An 18,581-nucleotide genomic window follows, 5' to 3' on the forward strand; every position below is an offset into this window, starting at 1 on the left:
CTTTCTCTGATTTTTCTTTTGCTAGGGTCGCTTATGATTCAATTCTTTCCAACTCAAGTGCTTGAGAAATGAGCTCTGAGAAATTTCTGTATCTGAATCCCACTACTTGCATCCGTAAGCTGGGCTTTTTTTTTTTTGTTAGGGTATTCTGTTATTAATGTTGTTTGTGAAGTGTTGATATTTTTAGGTTTTTAGAAAAAAATTATGGTGTTACTATTCATCGATAGATTTTTGGTTGAATTTGGAGGGCGGCCCATACCTATTTTGAAGGAAAAGACGCTCTAATCAAGACCAATGAATCCATAGGCCCCACCCTCTTAAGGCCAAATTTGATTGTTTTCTAGTGTTTTGAGGCATTTTTTTGTTTTAGTTTGATTTCTTTTTGTTTATGACAAGAACTTCTCAATCTGGTGAGTTGATCTTTGATCCAGAAGTAGAAAAAATAGCTAAACGGTTGAGAAAATTGGCTAAGCAGGCTAGGTAGATTCTGAGTACATCTGAAGGAGTCCAATCTCCAAGGGAGTTGAGTTCGGATTCAGATTTGGATTCAAATTCTGAAAACGAAACCATGACTGCTAGGACTTTGAAAGAGTTGGCTGCTCCTGATCTAAACCAACAGCCTTTGTGTATTGAATACCCTGCTTTAAATGTTGCTTTTGAGTTAAAATCTGGGCTAATCCATTTGTTGCCTAAGTTTCATGGTCTTGTAGGTGAGGATCCACATAAGCATTTGAAGGAATTCCATGTTGTGTGTTCCAGCATGAAACCTCAAGGAGTTTCAGAGGATCAGATCAAGATTTGGGCTTTCCTTTTCTCACTGGAGTGCACAACTAAGGATTGGTTGTATTACCTTCCTTCTGGATCCGTAAACTCATGGAATGGGATGAAGCAAGTATTTCTAGAGAAGTATTTTCCTGCTTCCCATGCTGCCAATATAAGAAAATAAATTTGTGGCATCCGATAGTACAATGGAGAGAGCTTGTATGAGTGCTGGGAGCGATTTAAGAAGCTGTGTGCAAGCTGTCCCCATCATCAAATAAGTGAGTAGCTTTTGATTCAGTATTTTTATGAGGGACTTCTACCAATGGACCACAGTATGATAGATGCTACTAGTGGAGGAGCTTTGGTTTACAAGACACCAAAAGAGGCAAGGAAGCTGATTGCTAACATGGCAGCAAATTCTCAGCAGTTTGGAATGAGAATGGATCACACACCTATGAAGGTTAATGAGGCAAGTACATCTAACCTTGAGAAAAAAATTTCTGATTTAACTTCTTTGGTGAGGCAGTTGGCTGTAGGGAACATGCAAACTCTTAAGGTATGTGGAATTTGTTCGAGTTCGGGTCATGCTACTGACATGTGTCCTGCATTACAAGAGGACGAGTCAATGTAACATGCTAATGCAGTAGGACATTATGGATAGCCACAACGCAGGTATGATCCCTTTTATAATACTTATAATCTAGGATGGCGATATCATCCCAATTGGAGTTATGACAATCAACTGGTGCAAAATCGATACCAGCAGCAAAGACCACAAGTGAATCAACCACCTCCGCCTCCACCTCCCTCAAATCAAGGTATGTCACTTGATGAAAATGTTAAGGCTTTGGCTAACAATACACAACAGTTTCAACAGCAGACCAAAAATAGCATTCAAAACATACAGAGGCAGATTGGTTAGTTAGCCTCATCTGTGAGTAAGCTGGAAGCTTAAGGTTCTGGAAAGCTTCCATCACAAACAGTTATGAACCCCAGAGAAAATGCGAGTGCTATACTATTGTAGAGTGGGAAAGAAGTTGATAATCAGACTCCACATGAGCCAATGAAAAAGAAAAAGCAAGGAGCAAAAGAGCCAAAAGAGTCTAAAGTTCCTGAAGTTGAGGTAAATACTGAACCTAAACTGAATAAGGTTAATAATTTTGTTCTTCCTCCATTCCCCTGCAGGTTGGCCAAGACGAAGAAAGAAGAACAAGAGAAAGAAATTTTGGAGACTTTCAGGAAGGTGAAGGTTAATATACCTTTACTTGATGCGATCAAACAAGTTCCCAGATATGCCAAATTCCTTAAAGAATTATGCACTACAAGGCGCAAGTTGAGTACTAATGAGAAGATCAGTGTGGGGGAAAATGTGTCGGCATTAATTCAGCGAAAATTACCCCCTAAGTGTAAGGATCCAGGTTCGTTTTCTATTCCCTGCAAAATAGGTGATTCTAGATTTGAAAGTGCAATGGCATATTTAGGAGCATCTATTAATGTTATATCAAATTCAGTTTTTCAAATTTAAATTTGGGTCCTTTGAAAGAAACTAGTGTCATTATTTAGTTAGCTGATCGTTCTAATGCTTACCTGTAACACCCTAGGCAAATCCCACATCGACACACTGGGGTGAAAACTTCGTGTCCCACATCGGAAATGGGAAGAAAAGATTTGGGCCATATATGTGGGAGCCTTCCTCACCTGGTCAGCGCGCTTTTGGGAATGAAACCTCCCAAGGGACAAATCCATGAGGCCCATGGGCCAAAGCGGACAATACTAACTGGAGAAGGATAGGGCTGTTACATTACCCATTGGTAGCAGTTGAGGATGTGATGGTATAGGTTGGAGGATTGATTTTTCCTGTAGATTTTTACATTCTGGATATGGAGGATAGTGTTCCCACATCAAAGTCAGCTTTGATTTTGTTTGGAAGACCTTTCCTAAAACTACCAAGACAAAAATGGATGTGGATGATGATACCTTAACTATGGAGTTTGATAGAGAAACTGTCAAATTTAATATCTTTAATGCCATGAAGTATCCTGTTGATGACCATTCTATTTTTTCTATTGATGTTGTTGATACATTTGTGCAGGATGTTTTTGAGTTAAGCATGGAGGATGAGTTAGAAGTGGTGATTAGTCAAGGAATTCAAGAAATCAATACCAATCAGCCATTAAGTGTATAGGTTCAAGAGGCAGTAATGGCATTGCAGTCACTACCTCCTACTCCAAAAAGGTATGAAGTATCAAAGATTGACTTACCTGTATCTCACACAAAATTATTACCTTCTGTGGTGCAGGCACCAGTTCTTGAACTCAAGCCTTTACCTGAGCATTTGAAGTATGTTTACTTGGAAGACAATGAGACACTTCTAGTTATCATCTCAAGTAATTTAACAAATATTCAAGAAGACAGATTGATTAGAGTTCTGAGAATACACAAGGAAGCAATTGGATGGACAATAGCTGACATCAACGGTATAAGTCCATCAGTGTGCATGCAAAGGATTTTACTGAAGGATGAGGCTAAACCAAGTAGAGAAGCTCAAAGGAGATTGAACCCACAGATGATGGAGGTTGTGAAGAAAGAGATTTTAAAGCTACTAGATGCAGGAGTTATTTACCCAATTTTAGACAACAAATGGGTAGGTCCAGTCCAAGTAGTGCCAAAAAAATCAAGAGTCACTATGGTAGCAAATCAAGATAATGAACTTGTTCCAACAAGGATTCAGTGTGGATGGAGAATGTGCATAGACTCCCGCAAGTTGAATTTAACAATAAGGAATGACCACTTCCCACTGCCATTCATTGATCAGATGCTTGAGCGGTTAGCAAGTAAGTTTTATTTCTTTTTTCTCGATAGTTTTTCAGGATATAATCAAATTGTGATTGCACCGGAGGATCAAGAGAAGACTACCTTCACTTGCCCTTTTGGAACTTTTGCTTTTAGAAGGATGCCCTTCGGGCTTTGTAATGCACCTGCCACATTTCAGAGATGCATGATGAGCATATTTTCAGATTACATTGATACTTGCATTGAGGTGTTCATGGATGATTTTACTGTGTATGGTGATTCATTTGATGCATGTTTACATCAATTAACTTCTGTTCTTGAGAGATGCATTGAGAAAAATCTTATTTTGAATTATGAGAAGTATCATTTTATGGTGGAACAGGGGATTGTTTTGGGTCATGTTGTCTCTAATAGGGGTATTGAGGTGGATAAATCTAAAATTGATTTAATTGTTAACTTACCCTACCCCACAACTGTGAGGGAAGTACGCTCTTTTCTTGTTCATGCAGGTTTCTATCGCAGTTTCATTAAGGATTTCTCTAAGATAGCATTGCCTTTGTCTAGACTCTTGTAAAAAGATGTTCCTTTTGAGTTCAGTGAAGAGTGCAAGGAGGCTTTTGACAAATTGAAATCTGCATTGACATCACCCCCTATTATCCAGGCTCTTGATTGGACTATACCGTTTGAAATTATGTGTGACGCGAGTAATTATGCAGTGGGAGCAGTTTTAGGGCAGCGTGTTGATAAGCTCTTTCATATAATTTATTATGCATCCAGAACATTCATGTAACACCCTCCCCGTAGCAACTCCATACAGTCTACTGTTCTGGTGACCAGTGTCGGTCCGGACAGCTAGAACGTCCGGAAAAATATTTAAACTAAAGTGAGAAACCATAAATAACTCAAATATTGACAAGAAAAATTTAGTAAAAATTTTAGAAATAAAATGCAACTAAGTCAAACGAGCCGGTGCCCAAGCGATGGGTAACCAGAGGTAAGTTGCGGTTCTCCCAACTAGGAGCCCTAGACCCGAGGAAAAATTCATAAAATAATTTTTGGGACTCCAGAGAAGGGTCATTGAGGTTCCTATGGCATTAGAATGCCAAGAAAATATTTAGAAAAATTTTTCAATCGGTACAGACAATTTTGACCCGTTAAGCCAAACGGAGGGCATTTTGGTCATTTCGCCTTCAGAGGTGATTTTTGGCCAACTTGTCCAGTTAAGTAAATAATTATAATGATCTAAAATATGAATAAATATTGCTAAAAATTGAATTGAAAATGAGTAGAGAAAAGAAGAAAAGAAAATGAAGGAAAATGCTTAATTATGACATATGATGATGTCATTTAAAAGCCCCCCTCCAATCACCATTTGACAAACCAATAAAAAGAGATAAAAATGACTTAAAATGAGATAAAAAACAAAGGAAACCAGCAGTTTTCTTCTTCATACGGGCTAGAATAAGAGAGAAAGAGAGAGAAAAGGAAAAGAAAGAAAGAAAGGAAGAAGGAGAAGGAGATGAACAGTAGCAGAAAAAGGGGTTCAGCAGGGCAGCATGTTTCTCTTCCGTCCAGGTGAGTTTGGCTCAACATCTATGGCTGATTTTTGGATATGTTTGAGGTATATATGTGTGGAAGTTATGGTTAAAATTTGGTGATTGTTCAACAGTTGGATTTGGAGAAATATATTGTTGAACACAGGCTGTCTGTAGGTTGAATTCTGAATTTTGGCTACTGAAATTTGAGAAAAATAAATAGTTAGGATGCTTATAAAATTATGAAATTTGGTAAAAATGATATTTGGGATGTTGAGGCTGCTGGGTTAAAATTTGGTGAATTTTAGACTTATGGTTTATGAGATATAAATTGTTTTGCATGAGCTGTCTGAGTAAGACTGATTTCTGCAACAATTCAGATTTTGAAGGGTTGAATGAATGTTTTGATATCTCATGATATAGAGATTATTTGATGCTAAAATTTTTACTGATATTGTATAGGGATGTCTTGAATATATGGTTAAAATTTGGGATTTATCTAACGGTTAGATCATTATATATAAATTTGAATGCACAAGCTGCCAGATTGGGTATTAATGGGTGGTTGTGGATTTAAGATTTATGATAGGAGTTTAGTCCAATTTAAGGGGAAATGCTGTTGAATTTTTATTGGATATTTAATTTAGGAAAGTGAAGTTATAATTGATTATGATTATTATGATTCTAGGGGAAATCTTGAAGAATAACAAGCTCAAGGTTGGTTTCAAAAAGGTTAGTGCCTATTTACACTTAAATCTCTTTTAATCCATGTTAAAGACTTAAAGTGAGTAAGGTTTTGTGAATTAAATGAATGGAAACTCATGTGTATGTCCACCATAGAATTCGGCAGCCCTAAGGAAGGAATGATTTTGATTGTTTGATGGACTTAGAGTGGGCTAGAAATGATGTTTAAGGTATATATATTCATGGATAATGAACTAGTGTGCTAAGGTGTATGGGTAAATTGAAATGGATGCTAGGGTTTTGAGAAGTGAAAAATTGACTTGGCTTAGGAAATTGTTAGAGAACATTTTAATGGTCAATTAGTGACCATTTTAGGTGAGTTGACCATAATTTGGACTGAAATATGGAATGGCAAAGTGGAATGGTAGGCTGCCTAGGGGCAGCAGCAGGGTGACTGAAATTTCAGTCCACTTGGACTACCATATCTTTGGCTGTGTTGGTCCAATTGGTGTTTGGCCAATTGGACATGAAACTAGGCTTATAATGGCACATTTTTGCTGAAGAAACCATGCCCAAAAGACCAAAGCAAGTGGACCAAAAGTTGGCCCCAATCCGGATACCCTGCAACAGCACCTACAGAAATGACCAAATGAATAGTAACTGTTCATTTGGCCATAACTCACTGTAGATATGGTCAATTGATCTGAAATTTTTACAGCAACAAGTTAAGACATAGAAAAACAACTTTCATGAAGAAACCTACCCCAAATTATGACTAGAACCTAACCCAAATGGCAGTGGCATTCACTGTTCATGTTACTGTAGATATGGTCAATTCTGCAGTTTGGCAATCCGGCCAGCTGTGGTTTTTGGACCATATCTGGAGCTACAAAACTCCAAATGGAGTGATTCAAAAAAGGAAATTCAACTAGACAAAATAAGGAACAACTTTAATGTTTACCATTTCCTCAAATTCCCATTGCAACAGGGCTTAATGGAACAGTAAATTTGGGTTACAAAAACTGAAAATTTTGCCCTCTTGGTTTTAAGTTTGGAAATGGTATTTGCGACTTATTCCAACAAGTTTTAAATGCAAAATGTGGTATCTTTGAGAACTTAGGTTCAATAAATTTATTGTGTATGAAAAAGTCAACATTTTGGTTGACTAGTAAGGTGAATAGTAAACAAAATGACACATATTACATAAGTAATACAACTTGAAATATAAAATGTAATTAACACAAATGGATTGTTTAGAGTATAAATGAGATAAAGTTATCATTAGGATTTACGTCTTTGTTTCAAATAGGATTATAATACCTTGTACAAAAATTGGTACATGAGAGGTAATAATGTGAATACTAATTCATATAAATATTGTAACGATTAGATGAATCACATGGATGTGTAAATGGGTTAATTGCTCTCATCATGAGAGAAATGGAAATATTTCGATGTACAAAGGGTATATGAAAATCGATTGATGTAAATTGCAATTAACGTGAATGGTATGATGAATGCATAAATTATATAAAAATGAGATTTGAAGATTTATGCTTCTACTATAAATAAAATTAAAATACTATGAACGATAATTGGAACATAAAATGAAATAATAAAACTTATGAACATTTAATGATATTATGTGCCCTTGTATTGCCTAGACATGTGTGTCGGATTGGATAGTTTGGCATGCCAATAGGGTATTGTTTTAGCAGTACTGCGAAAGGCTTTATGCCTGTATTCATGGCTTTATGCCTGTATTCATGGCTTTATGCCCATATTCATGGCTTTTATGCCCGTATTCATGGCTTTTATGCCGATTATGTGATATCATGGCTTTTTAGCCATACTGACTGCATACGTGGTTGACGTTCTGCGTCCCATGGTATGACGGCCCGAGGCACCGCGGTGTCCAGTGCCAACGACCCGTTATCCAGTCCAGTCGTCCAGTATAGGTTACTTGGGCATGGAAAAGTATAACTGTGATTGAACTGATTATTAAAGAAAATACGAAAATTAAGTGTTAGGAATGATTACAAAAATACAAAGAAGCTCAATATCATGAAGAAAATAATTAACAAAATGCATGAAGAAGTTAATATCATAAAACATGATTAGCCCTCGACTAAACAATAAGTTAGTAATTATTCATTTCTTATGAACACAATAGCAAGGAAATTATTATTTTTATTTGCATATTATATTTTCTTGTATTATTGGCACCACTAAGCTTTATGCTTAGCGCGTCGCTTTTGCAACGCGTAGGTACTGAAGATTTGGACAGAGGGCCCAGTAGACCACCAGTTCGGTAAGGCGGTTCACAATCGCATAGTGTCCGTGTCACCTCAACCTGCGATTGCATTGGTAGGACACTAGGTGTCATTTTGGCATTCTGTAATAAATTTTGATTTTCTCATATGTAATGAAACTTATGTAATGTATTTTGATTTTCATGTAAATAATGCAAATTTGTGCTTGTAAATGGAAAAGTGAATATTGATCTGTGACTGTTACATGACTATCAAACGAGATGAATGATTGAGAATTGAAATTGAGAAATGAATGGTTGACAAATGTTGAGATGATGATTATTGGAGTTTGAGAGTAATTGAATACGAATATATGAATATTGGAAGTGTTTTTCACAGGTTCCGAAGAACTGTTTTCTCCATTTTTAGCCGGTACTCCGCCGGATTTTCTTTAAAATTTTCGGAACCTCAAATAAATTACAATTTCAATAAATGAATTATATTTCACAAGTTATTTTCAAAACTATGATAAAAATGAATTAAGATAAAAATAGAGTGCTCCGGCACACTGAGTGGCATAACTTGCTCGGCTACACTGTAGTCGGGTAAGGGGTGTCACAACTCAATTCAGCTCAGTGCAATTATTCTACAACCGAAAAAGAGTTTTTGGCTATAGTTTTTGCTATAGATAAATTTTGGTCATATTTGCTTGGTTCTAAAATAATTATCTTATCTGTTCATGCAGCGTTGAAGTATCTCTTGGCAAAGAAGGAAGCAAAACCAAGGTTGATTAGATGGATCCTTCTGCTGCAAGAATTTGATCTTCAAATCAAGGATAAGAATGGAGCTGAGAACCTAGTAGCAGATCATTTGAGCAGGTTAATGACACAAGAATATCCATTTCCTTTGCAGGAACTTTTTCCTAATGAGCAGTTATTTAAATTGCAAGGTATGATCCCTTGGTACGCTGATTTGGTGAATTATTTGATTACTAAGGTTGCGCCTTTTGATTTGAGTAGAGCTAAGAAAGAGAAATTGAAAAATTAGGCTAAGTATATGTGTGGGATAACCCGTATTTGTGGAAATTTTATTCAGATCAAATTATTAGGAGATGTGTTCCTGATAATGAGATTCAATCTATTCTTGCTTTTTGTCATGTCCATGCATGTGGAGGTCATTTGAACCCAAGAGAACAGGTAGAAAAATATTAGATTGTGGTTTTTACTGGCCCACTATATTTTGTGATGAAAGAGCGGAAGCATGAAAAACACAAGTTTATATCATTGAATTCAAAAATTTTTCACCTAGGGTCACATGCATCATGCAAGATTTATTTTTATCTATTTGATTTCAATGATAAACAACATATTAAAACTCTTTTAATATGTTTTTGGATCTACATTTGCCATTTAAGATTTTAGAATTAATCAGATTAATTTTAGAACCCTAGATTAGATCAAGAACAAGTGCACTAACTTCTTAATGCACTGCAGTGTGTTTGAGACCTTTAGGATGCGTCTTTATGACACCAGATGTTGTCCCTCTAGCTTGTCCACACCAAGATCACCTATGATAGCCCTTGAATAGCTTTTAAAGCTTTTTCTATTAATTAGAAAATCAAGTTTTGCCTTTTAAGAGATTAAAGATGTATACAGGACACTAGAAACAATTTCTAGTATTTTTAATTCAAGAGATTATTTGCTAATCTCTTGGAATTGATGAGAGATGAAGAAGAAGAGAGAATGGCAGCCTCAAGGGTGGTGGCACAAAGGGAGGCAGTAGCTGGTAGTCTTTTGTTCTTTCATCCTTACACTTATATAGCTAGGTCACCACTTAAAACCCTTGCCACATGTCACCTTCTGATTGGCTCTAGGTTTAATTGACCCAATCACATTGTGTCAAGTGTCAAACCTATATTTAAGCTTAATTTTAATCATCTTACATGATTAAAAGACATTTGGCAAGCTTATGTGAAGCGCCATGTGTCACCATCTCATAGTGCCATATGTCACCCTGTGAAATGACCAAAATACCCCTGTGTATTAATTTTGAGTTCTCAACCCAAAATAATTATTTCTCTTCTTCTAATCAATATATATCAAATATAAATTAATTAATTAATCTCTATTAATTAATTTCTCATTAATTAAATTCATATTTAAACACTTTAAATATAAATTTAACTTACACTATACATCTAATAACCTAGATTTGATTTCATCCAATAACTTATTTAATTAATCAATTAAACTCTTTAATTAATTAATTAAATCATATTTAATTTGGTGATAACTTGTGTATGTGTGTGACTTACTAGGCTCATCACTAATTAGTAATGAGATATGATATCAACTCTTAATATCATCAGAACTCTTTTTTACAATAAATGATTTCTCTAAACCATTTTATGCACCTCATAGACCATGGTTAACACCTAGCATAGTATGCCATGGCCACCCAATTAGTAATAAGGTTTACCTTAAATGAACCTATAATCATATGTTACCATGCACTAGAATCTCTCTGTTACAAAATCCCAATTCAAGCTAGAGTCATGGTTTATGTCAAACCCCATTTGCTATAAATATTATGTTCTCTTTTAATTCCATTTCTTGATTAAAAGATTTTCTCATCACAAACTCTTTTCTGATTAAATCTATCTGTCCTGGCCAGGATCTTGAAACATCAAGAAAAATTAAATGAACATAGGATTTTATCCCTATTTACTTAGAGGAATAGATTTCACCTTGATCAACACCTATCTCCATATATAACTAGTAGGAGCCAACAAATGCCCATATACCCATACACAGTACAAGTATGAAAGCACTGTCAAACTCAAACCATCTATATACAAGATAACTGTGCTATCTCAGGTCTAAAGATTATATGCACTGATACGATTTATGATAATACAATGAAAAGAGTAAACTCCATGTGCTTGTCATAAATGTCACTGGTTCGACCTACTTATCATGTATAAGTGCCTATCATGTTTGTCATATGGCATGAGACTCACTATTCCATCTTATTTATATCTCATATAAATAGCTTGGGAACAAACATGAATACAATTTTTCTGGATAACCCATGTCCTTATTGTGAAGTATCCTCGATTGTGAACCTATTTATGATACTTTGTACCAGCATTATTGTCACTCATATTCTTAACAACTTAAGAATAAAATTTCTAACAAAATATCAATGGACCTTTTCTATTACACATAAATATATTATGTAAACGGAAAAGTGAAAATGCCTTTCATTAATAAAAGATGTATAAGTTACATACTAAATGATATGCTCTAGGGCATACTACTAATAATCTCCCACTAGCACTAGAGCCATTCATTACAAAATCTTAGACCCATCTTCTCAAGATGTCGGTCTAGCTGAGTCTGTGACATAGGCTTAGTGAATGGATCAGCTGGATTTTCAGCTGATGCTATTTTCCGCATGGCTACATCACCTCGTCAAACTATTTCTCTGATAATGTGGTAGTGCCTTTCTTTGTGTTTGGATTTCTAGTGAGACCGGGGTTCCTTAGCCTGTATGACTGCTCCATTATTATTATAATGAAGTGGAACTACTGACTCAACGGAACGAACTACTACAAGTTCTATCACGAACTTCTTTATCTAAACAGCTTCCTTTGCAGCATCTGATGCAACAATATACTCAACCTCGGTAGTGGAATCTGCAGTCGTGCTCTGTTTGGAACTCTTCCAACTGACTACACCTCCATTACAAATGAACACATACACAAAGGTAGACTTTCTATCATCGATATCTGATTGTAAATCAGAATCAGTATAACCATCCAATTGCAAGTCTCCACCTCCATAGATCAAGAATAAATCCTTAGTTCTTCTCAAGTACTTAAGGATATTCTTGACAGCTATCTAGTGTTCCAAACCTGGATTGGATTGATACCTGCTAGTCAAACTAAAAGCATATGCAATATCCGCCCTAGTACACAATATTGCATACATTAAACTTCCAATAGCCCGAAGCATATAGAATCCTGGCCATTTTATCTCTTTCTTCAGGTGTCTTTGGAGACATCTCTTTAGAAAGTTGGATACCATGTCTCATTAGCAATAATCCTCTCTTGGAATCAAGCATGTTAAACCTTTTTAACACCTTTTCCAAATATAGACTTTGGGATAAACCAATTATTCTTTTTCGCTCTATCTCTATAGAGGCGAATCCCAAGAATATAGGTTGCCTCCCCTAAGTCTTTCATGGAGAATGTATTTGACATCCATACCTTTACAGTCGTCAACATACCTGTGTCATTACCCATCAATAGTATGTCATCCACATATAAGACAAGGAAAGTGATAGCACTGTCACTAACCTTCTTATATACACATGGCTATCCTCATTTTTTATAAAACCAAATGATTTAATGGCTTCATCAAAACGGATGTTCCAACTCCTCGAAGCTTGTTTCAACCCATAAATGGATTGCTCTAGCTTGCATATCTTAGAACCATCTTGGGATTCAAAACCCCTAGGTTGTTCCATTAAAATGTTTTCTTCAATGTATCCATTGAGAAAAGCTGTTTTGACATCCATTTGCCAAATCTCATAATCATAGTATGTAGCTATTGCTAATAGAATCCTAATTGATTTAAGCATGGCAACAGGCCAGAAAGTCTCCTCATAGTCGATTCCTTACCTTTGGACGCCTTGCCTTATAGGACTCTACCTTTCCATCAGAACCAATTTTCTTCTTGAAAACTCATTTGTTCCCTATAGGTACAATACCTTCAGGGGGGCCAACAAGATCCAAACTTGACTCTTATACATGGAATCAATCTCGGATTTCATAGCATCAATCCATTTTGAAGAGTCTATATCTGATATAGCTTCTTCATAGGCAAGGGGATCATTTCCATGATCTACTTCTTCATGAGTAGACAACTCTTATTCTTCTTTATAAAGGAAACCATATCTCACTGGTGGGTGAGATACCCTAGTTGTTCTATGAGGAACAGCTGTAGATGTTTCATCAACGGGTGTAGGTTGACTGGATGGATCTATATCCATCTGATCTGTTGGTTAGTCAGAATTCTCTAATTCTAACTCTATTTGCCTTCTTTTGCCTCCTTCTTAAACAAACTGTTGTTTAAGAAATGTGGCATCACTACTTACCACAATCTTTTATGAAGTAGGCAAATAAAAATAATATCCAAAATTATCTTTTGGATATCTAACAAATCGACCCTTTTCTGATCTGGTTTCCAATTTATCAGTGTTCAGCTTTTTGATATAAGCTAGATAACCCCAAATCTTAAATGCTTAAGACTTGGTTTTCTTCCATGCTATATCTCATAAGGTGTGAAAGAAACTGATTTTGATGGAATCCTATTCAGAATATACAAAGCTGATTCTAATGCAAATCCCCAAAAGGAGATTGGCATATTAGTATAGCTTATCATACTACATACCATATCCAGTAGGGTATGATTTCTCCTTTTAGATACACCATTTAGCTGTGGTGTTCCTAGAGTAGTCAGCTGGGAAACAATGCCGTGCTCTCTCAAGTATTCATCAAATTCAGTACTCAAATATTTACCTCTATGATCTGATTGAAGAGCTTTAATACTCTTTCCTATTTGATTTTCTACTTCAAATTTAAATTCTTTGAACTTTTCAAAGGATTCATGTTTGTATTTCTTCAAATACAAATAGCCAAACCTTGATTTATCATCAGTAAAGGTAATAAAGTAATGAAAATCGCATCTAGCCATTTCCTTAAATGGACCACATACATTACTATATATTAGCTCTAAAATATTTTCGGCCCTTAGCCCTTGTCCAACAAAGGGTGATCTAGTCATTTTGCCCTTAAGACAAGATTCAAAAGTTGGAGTAGGCTCAGAGCCCAATGAGGAAAGAATCCCCATTTTCTCCAGTTTTGCAATCCTATCTTCTGTAACATGACATAACCTTAAGTGCCAAATATATTTTGAACTTGAGTTGATTTTCACCATGGCATTGCATTCATTCAGATCACTTACATTCATTTTGTGTTTGTCATTATTATCCAAATAATAAAGACCATCATTCATATAACCCAAACGAACATATTTATTTTCAAAATAAATATTACAAACATCATCTGTAAACTGAAATTCATAACCATTTCTAGTCAAACTAGATATAGAAATGATGTTCTTAAAAGCATCAGGTACATATGAAATATTATCCAAACACAAAATATGTCCTGACATGTAAAAAGATTTAGAACCTATGGCTAAAGTTTCAACAGTTGAGCCATTGCCAATCCGAACTTTAACATCTTGAGAACGCAAGCTGCTACTATTTGCTAGTTCCTGCATATCATAAGAAATGTGAGAACTGGCACCAGTATCTAAAACCCAAGCTGTAGATGAACTATGAGTATCATCAGAATCTAAATAACAAGATATGGACATACCTTCCGAAGGTCTATCCTCTTTGTCCTTCAGAGAAGCAAGATACTCTGGGCAGTTCCTCTTCCAGTGCCCATCCTTGTGCCAGTGGAAACACTTTTCTTTGCCTCCATCAGCTTAGTCTTCCCTTTTTGTTTAGTTATTTTCTTGGAAGGACCAGGAATCTGAGGTTACGTTTTCTTATTGCCCTTCTTATTGTTGGACTTTCCAGCAGAATAAGATGCAATCAAAGCTACCTCTTTTCCTTTATTGCCCAGCATATTCTTTTGGGCAAGAACTACCATGTTCAGTAAACCAGCCAAGGTGCATTCCTGTTCAGTCATATGAAAATTTGTCGCAAAATTCCCAAAAGACTTAGGAAGGAACTGAAGTATCAAATCCGTCTGCAGTTGGAAATCCATGTTAAAGTCAAGATGTTCCAGCTGCTCAATTAGCTGAATAATCTTGTGGACATGATCCCCAACATTCTGTCCCTCAGACATCCTCATGCGGAATAGCTGCCTAGATATCTCATACTTAGCATTCCTGCTGTGCTCACCATACAACTCTTATAGGTGAAGGAGGATCTCACTCGCACTTTGCATGTTCTCATGCTGCTTTTGTAACTCCTTACTCATGGAAGCAAGCATGCAACACTTAGCTCTCATATCATGCTCCTTCCACTTATCCAAAGTTTCATGTTCCTCTTGAGTGGCCTTTGGAAGTAAGGGACCAGGAACATTTAAGTCTAGAACATATCCTATATGTTCAAGGTTCAGGAAAAGTTTCAAATTTCTTAGCCAATCAGACAGATTAGGTCCTGTCAACCTATTGCGATCAAGTATGCTTGCAAGGATATTGGATGGTGGTGGTTGTTCTGTGCTCATTTTTATCAGAAAATTAACTGCAGAAAATAACCAGATTAATTAGTAAATGTATCATGTGATTAACCAAAATGATTATGGTCTTTTAATCAAATTGGTTCTCCTACTAACTTAACAAATCCTACACTTCCAAATTAGAAAATGAAAATCCTAGTTGGATGGATTTCTAGTGGGTAATTGAATTCTTATAATTCTATTGATCATCCTCAGGTACATCCATTATTGGAATTACAATAAACTATAAGTGAGCAACTCCTTGCCCATTACATCTCATGTGGGGTTTAATAATTTACCTAGCCCCTAATGCTCAAAATCTCAAGTACATCCATTATTGACTTATCTTGCATTAGTTAAGTTGATCCCATTGAGCCAGTAATATGCAAATAATTTTAATGTCCTCAGGTACATCCAATATTGGCCACCAAACCATTTACATATTTACAACATCTCATGCTTAACAATTATTCTTAAGAAAATCTCTTAAATTAATTGCATCTCATGCAAGTATTTAAAGTTTCTTAAAATAATTGCCTCAATGTAGGGCCCATGTTATAATTACTTTAATTATAGCATATACAACTTAATCATTTGTTTGGAAGATTTTGTAGTCGTCCTAATTACTATTATGTTTTCACTTTGCACATTACCCAATTAGCATGCCTATATCATATAATTGCATACATTCCCATACATCTCATGCATTCATGGATAATCGGTAAATATGGTATGATCATGGACTTTCTAAGGGATTCAATTCTGAGCCACCAAGAATTGAATCAGGGCATTCCTAGGTGAACTTCATTCATTCATTTTACAAGAGTAGCTGAAAGAGTACATAATCAACACTTGATCTTGAATTCCTCCCACTGGTCCCACCAATGCTCTTGACCTCCTTGATCTTCTTGCAATCCAATTACATAGTAATCCTTGGCATACCAAGGTGAATTTATAAGAATTAAAATAAATGAAATTACAACCCAAAATTATTACAACCTTAATAATACATGCCCAAAATAAATTAAAATAAATAAATTAATTTACAATCCCAAAGAAACATAAAAGAAATAAATCCAATCACATTAGTCTTTTATAGTCCATTATCACCCACAATGCATATCACTATTTAACAATTAAATAAAATATACATACTTAAATTAAATTGAATATAGACATATTCAACTTAAAAATCTAGATTTGAATACGATTCAAACAAATTTAAAAATTCAGATTTGAATCACATTCAAACAAATTTAAAAATTCAGATTTGAATCACATTCAAACAACCTTAAAATTTCAGATTTGAATCACATTCAAAAAATTTTGAAAAATCAGATTTGAATCACATTCAAACAATTTTTAAAAAATTCAGATTTGAATATTATTCAAACAACTTTAAAATTCAGATTTGAATATGATTCAAACAACTTTAAAAATTAAGATTTGAATCACATTCAAACAACTTTTAAAATTCATATTTGAATCACATTCAAACAATTTTTTAAATTCTGATTTGAATCAAAATTTAATTGTGTGATTAAAACTCTAATTAAACAATTTAATTAAACATAGGATGAGCTTTTAGATCATACAAAAATTGTAACACCCCCATTTGCATTGCCTGGTAGATTTCACTGTTCCGGTGATCGGTGTCGGTTCGGACAATTGAGGGGATTAGAACCACACTTAAGACAACTAGATAAGCCACAAATACAAATAATTAGTACTGTTCAATTAGTTAAGTATAAACAAGAAAAATAGAACATAAGAAGTTAAACGAGCCGAGAGTCACAGCGATGGGTGACCTCCTCGGGAACGACTGCGAAGTCGTTTTAAACTCAAATTTCGAACCGTAAAAAGTGACGCTGCTGTCCTTAGGACCCTTATGAACATAGTGGAAAAGAGAAAATCACGAAAAAGAACTGTTAAGCTAGTCAAATAATTAGGTCAGGGAGCTGAAAGAAATATGGAATTATTGGCAAACCGGGATGAACTGGCGAGGGGCAATTTGGTCAATTGACCCCGAGAGTTGACTCCTGACCTAACTGTCAAATAAAATCGGAGAAAAGAAAATTTCGGAATCGAGAATTAAATTAAAGAACTAATAGAAAAATAAATAAATAAAAAAAAGAAGAAGATGGAAAAGTAAAAGTGATGACATCATGCATGATGTCATAAAGAAATTAATTAATTTATTTAGTAATTAGGATTTTTGGTCTTCTAAAAGGGATAAAGATTAAAGAAAAGAAAAGAAAAAAAAAATTTAGAAAGCCCTTCTTCTTCCCAAGTTGCCGCCCCACCTTCTCCATGAGCCCTCCATGGGAACTTCTCCATTAAAGCTTGCATTCAAGCTTTAATTTCTCCACTTAGTCTTAATAATTTCCCTAAAAACCTCACTAGACCTTGCAATCTCAACTTAAGAACAAGAAAGAAAGAAGAAAGGAGAAGAGAAATTGAAGAATTGGCATTAAAGTTGAGGTTAGTATGTTAACTTGTCATTTTTCCATTTTAAATGCATATGTGATGGTTGAAATGAGCTTAGAACTAATGAAATGAAAACAAATGTGTGGGGGGAAGGACAAACTGAATTTTCGGCCAGCTTGAAGAAGGGACATAATTTGTATGGTTTGATGCATTAGAATGAGTTTAAAGGCCTTAATTAGTTGAATGGTTAAGTTGAAATGCTTAAATGTGATTAATTGCAACAAAGTAGTGAGATTAGGGTTTGGAGGCCTAGGGTTTTGAGGCAAAATTTGGAGAAATGCATACATGATGAATTTGACCTATTTTGAAGTGAAAAATGGTCAATAATGACCAAAGGAGATGTGTGGGAATTATTAGAATGGAAGTCAAATTCGTAGGTTGAATGGTCATGCTGCTGGCAGCATGACCAAGTCAACTTTGAAGGACCAAAACGGAAATTTTACAAGTCCAATTGATATGCCACCAATTGGGGATGAAAATAGACATAAAATGACACAATTTTCGTTAAGGAACCATGCCCAAAAACTGACCAAAACCTAGTGAACAAATTGACCAAAGTTGAGTAAGAGCAGTCTGCCACTGCACAAACTGACCAAATGAACAGTAACTGTTCATTTGGTCATAATTCGAGCTAGGTAAGTCAAAATGACCTGAAATTTTATCAGTAATTAGATAAGATATAGATCTAAAACTTTCATGAAGAACACCAACCCAAATTATGCCATTAACCTAATCAAATGATTGAGCAAAGTTGAGTTACTGAACCTG

General features: G+C 35.3%; 1 non-coding gene across 1 annotated transcript; it reads right to left on the bottom strand.

Annotated features, from left to right (window-relative positions):
* Window positions 1-931: 931 nt before the first annotated feature.
* LOC131172311 (small nucleolar RNA R71) lies at window positions 932-1,038 on the bottom strand. Its single transcript, XR_009142793.1, has one exon. It is a non-coding gene; the product is annotated as a small nucleolar RNA R71 (small nucleolar RNA).
* Between the last annotated feature and the right edge of the window lie 17,543 nt (window positions 1,039-18,581).

Source organism: Hevea brasiliensis, chromosome 13 (genome assembly GCF_030052815.1).
Source record: "Hevea brasiliensis isolate MT/VB/25A 57/8 chromosome 13, ASM3005281v1, whole genome shotgun sequence".
Classification (NCBI taxonomy): Eukaryota; Viridiplantae; Streptophyta; class Magnoliopsida; order Malpighiales; family Euphorbiaceae; genus Hevea; species Hevea brasiliensis.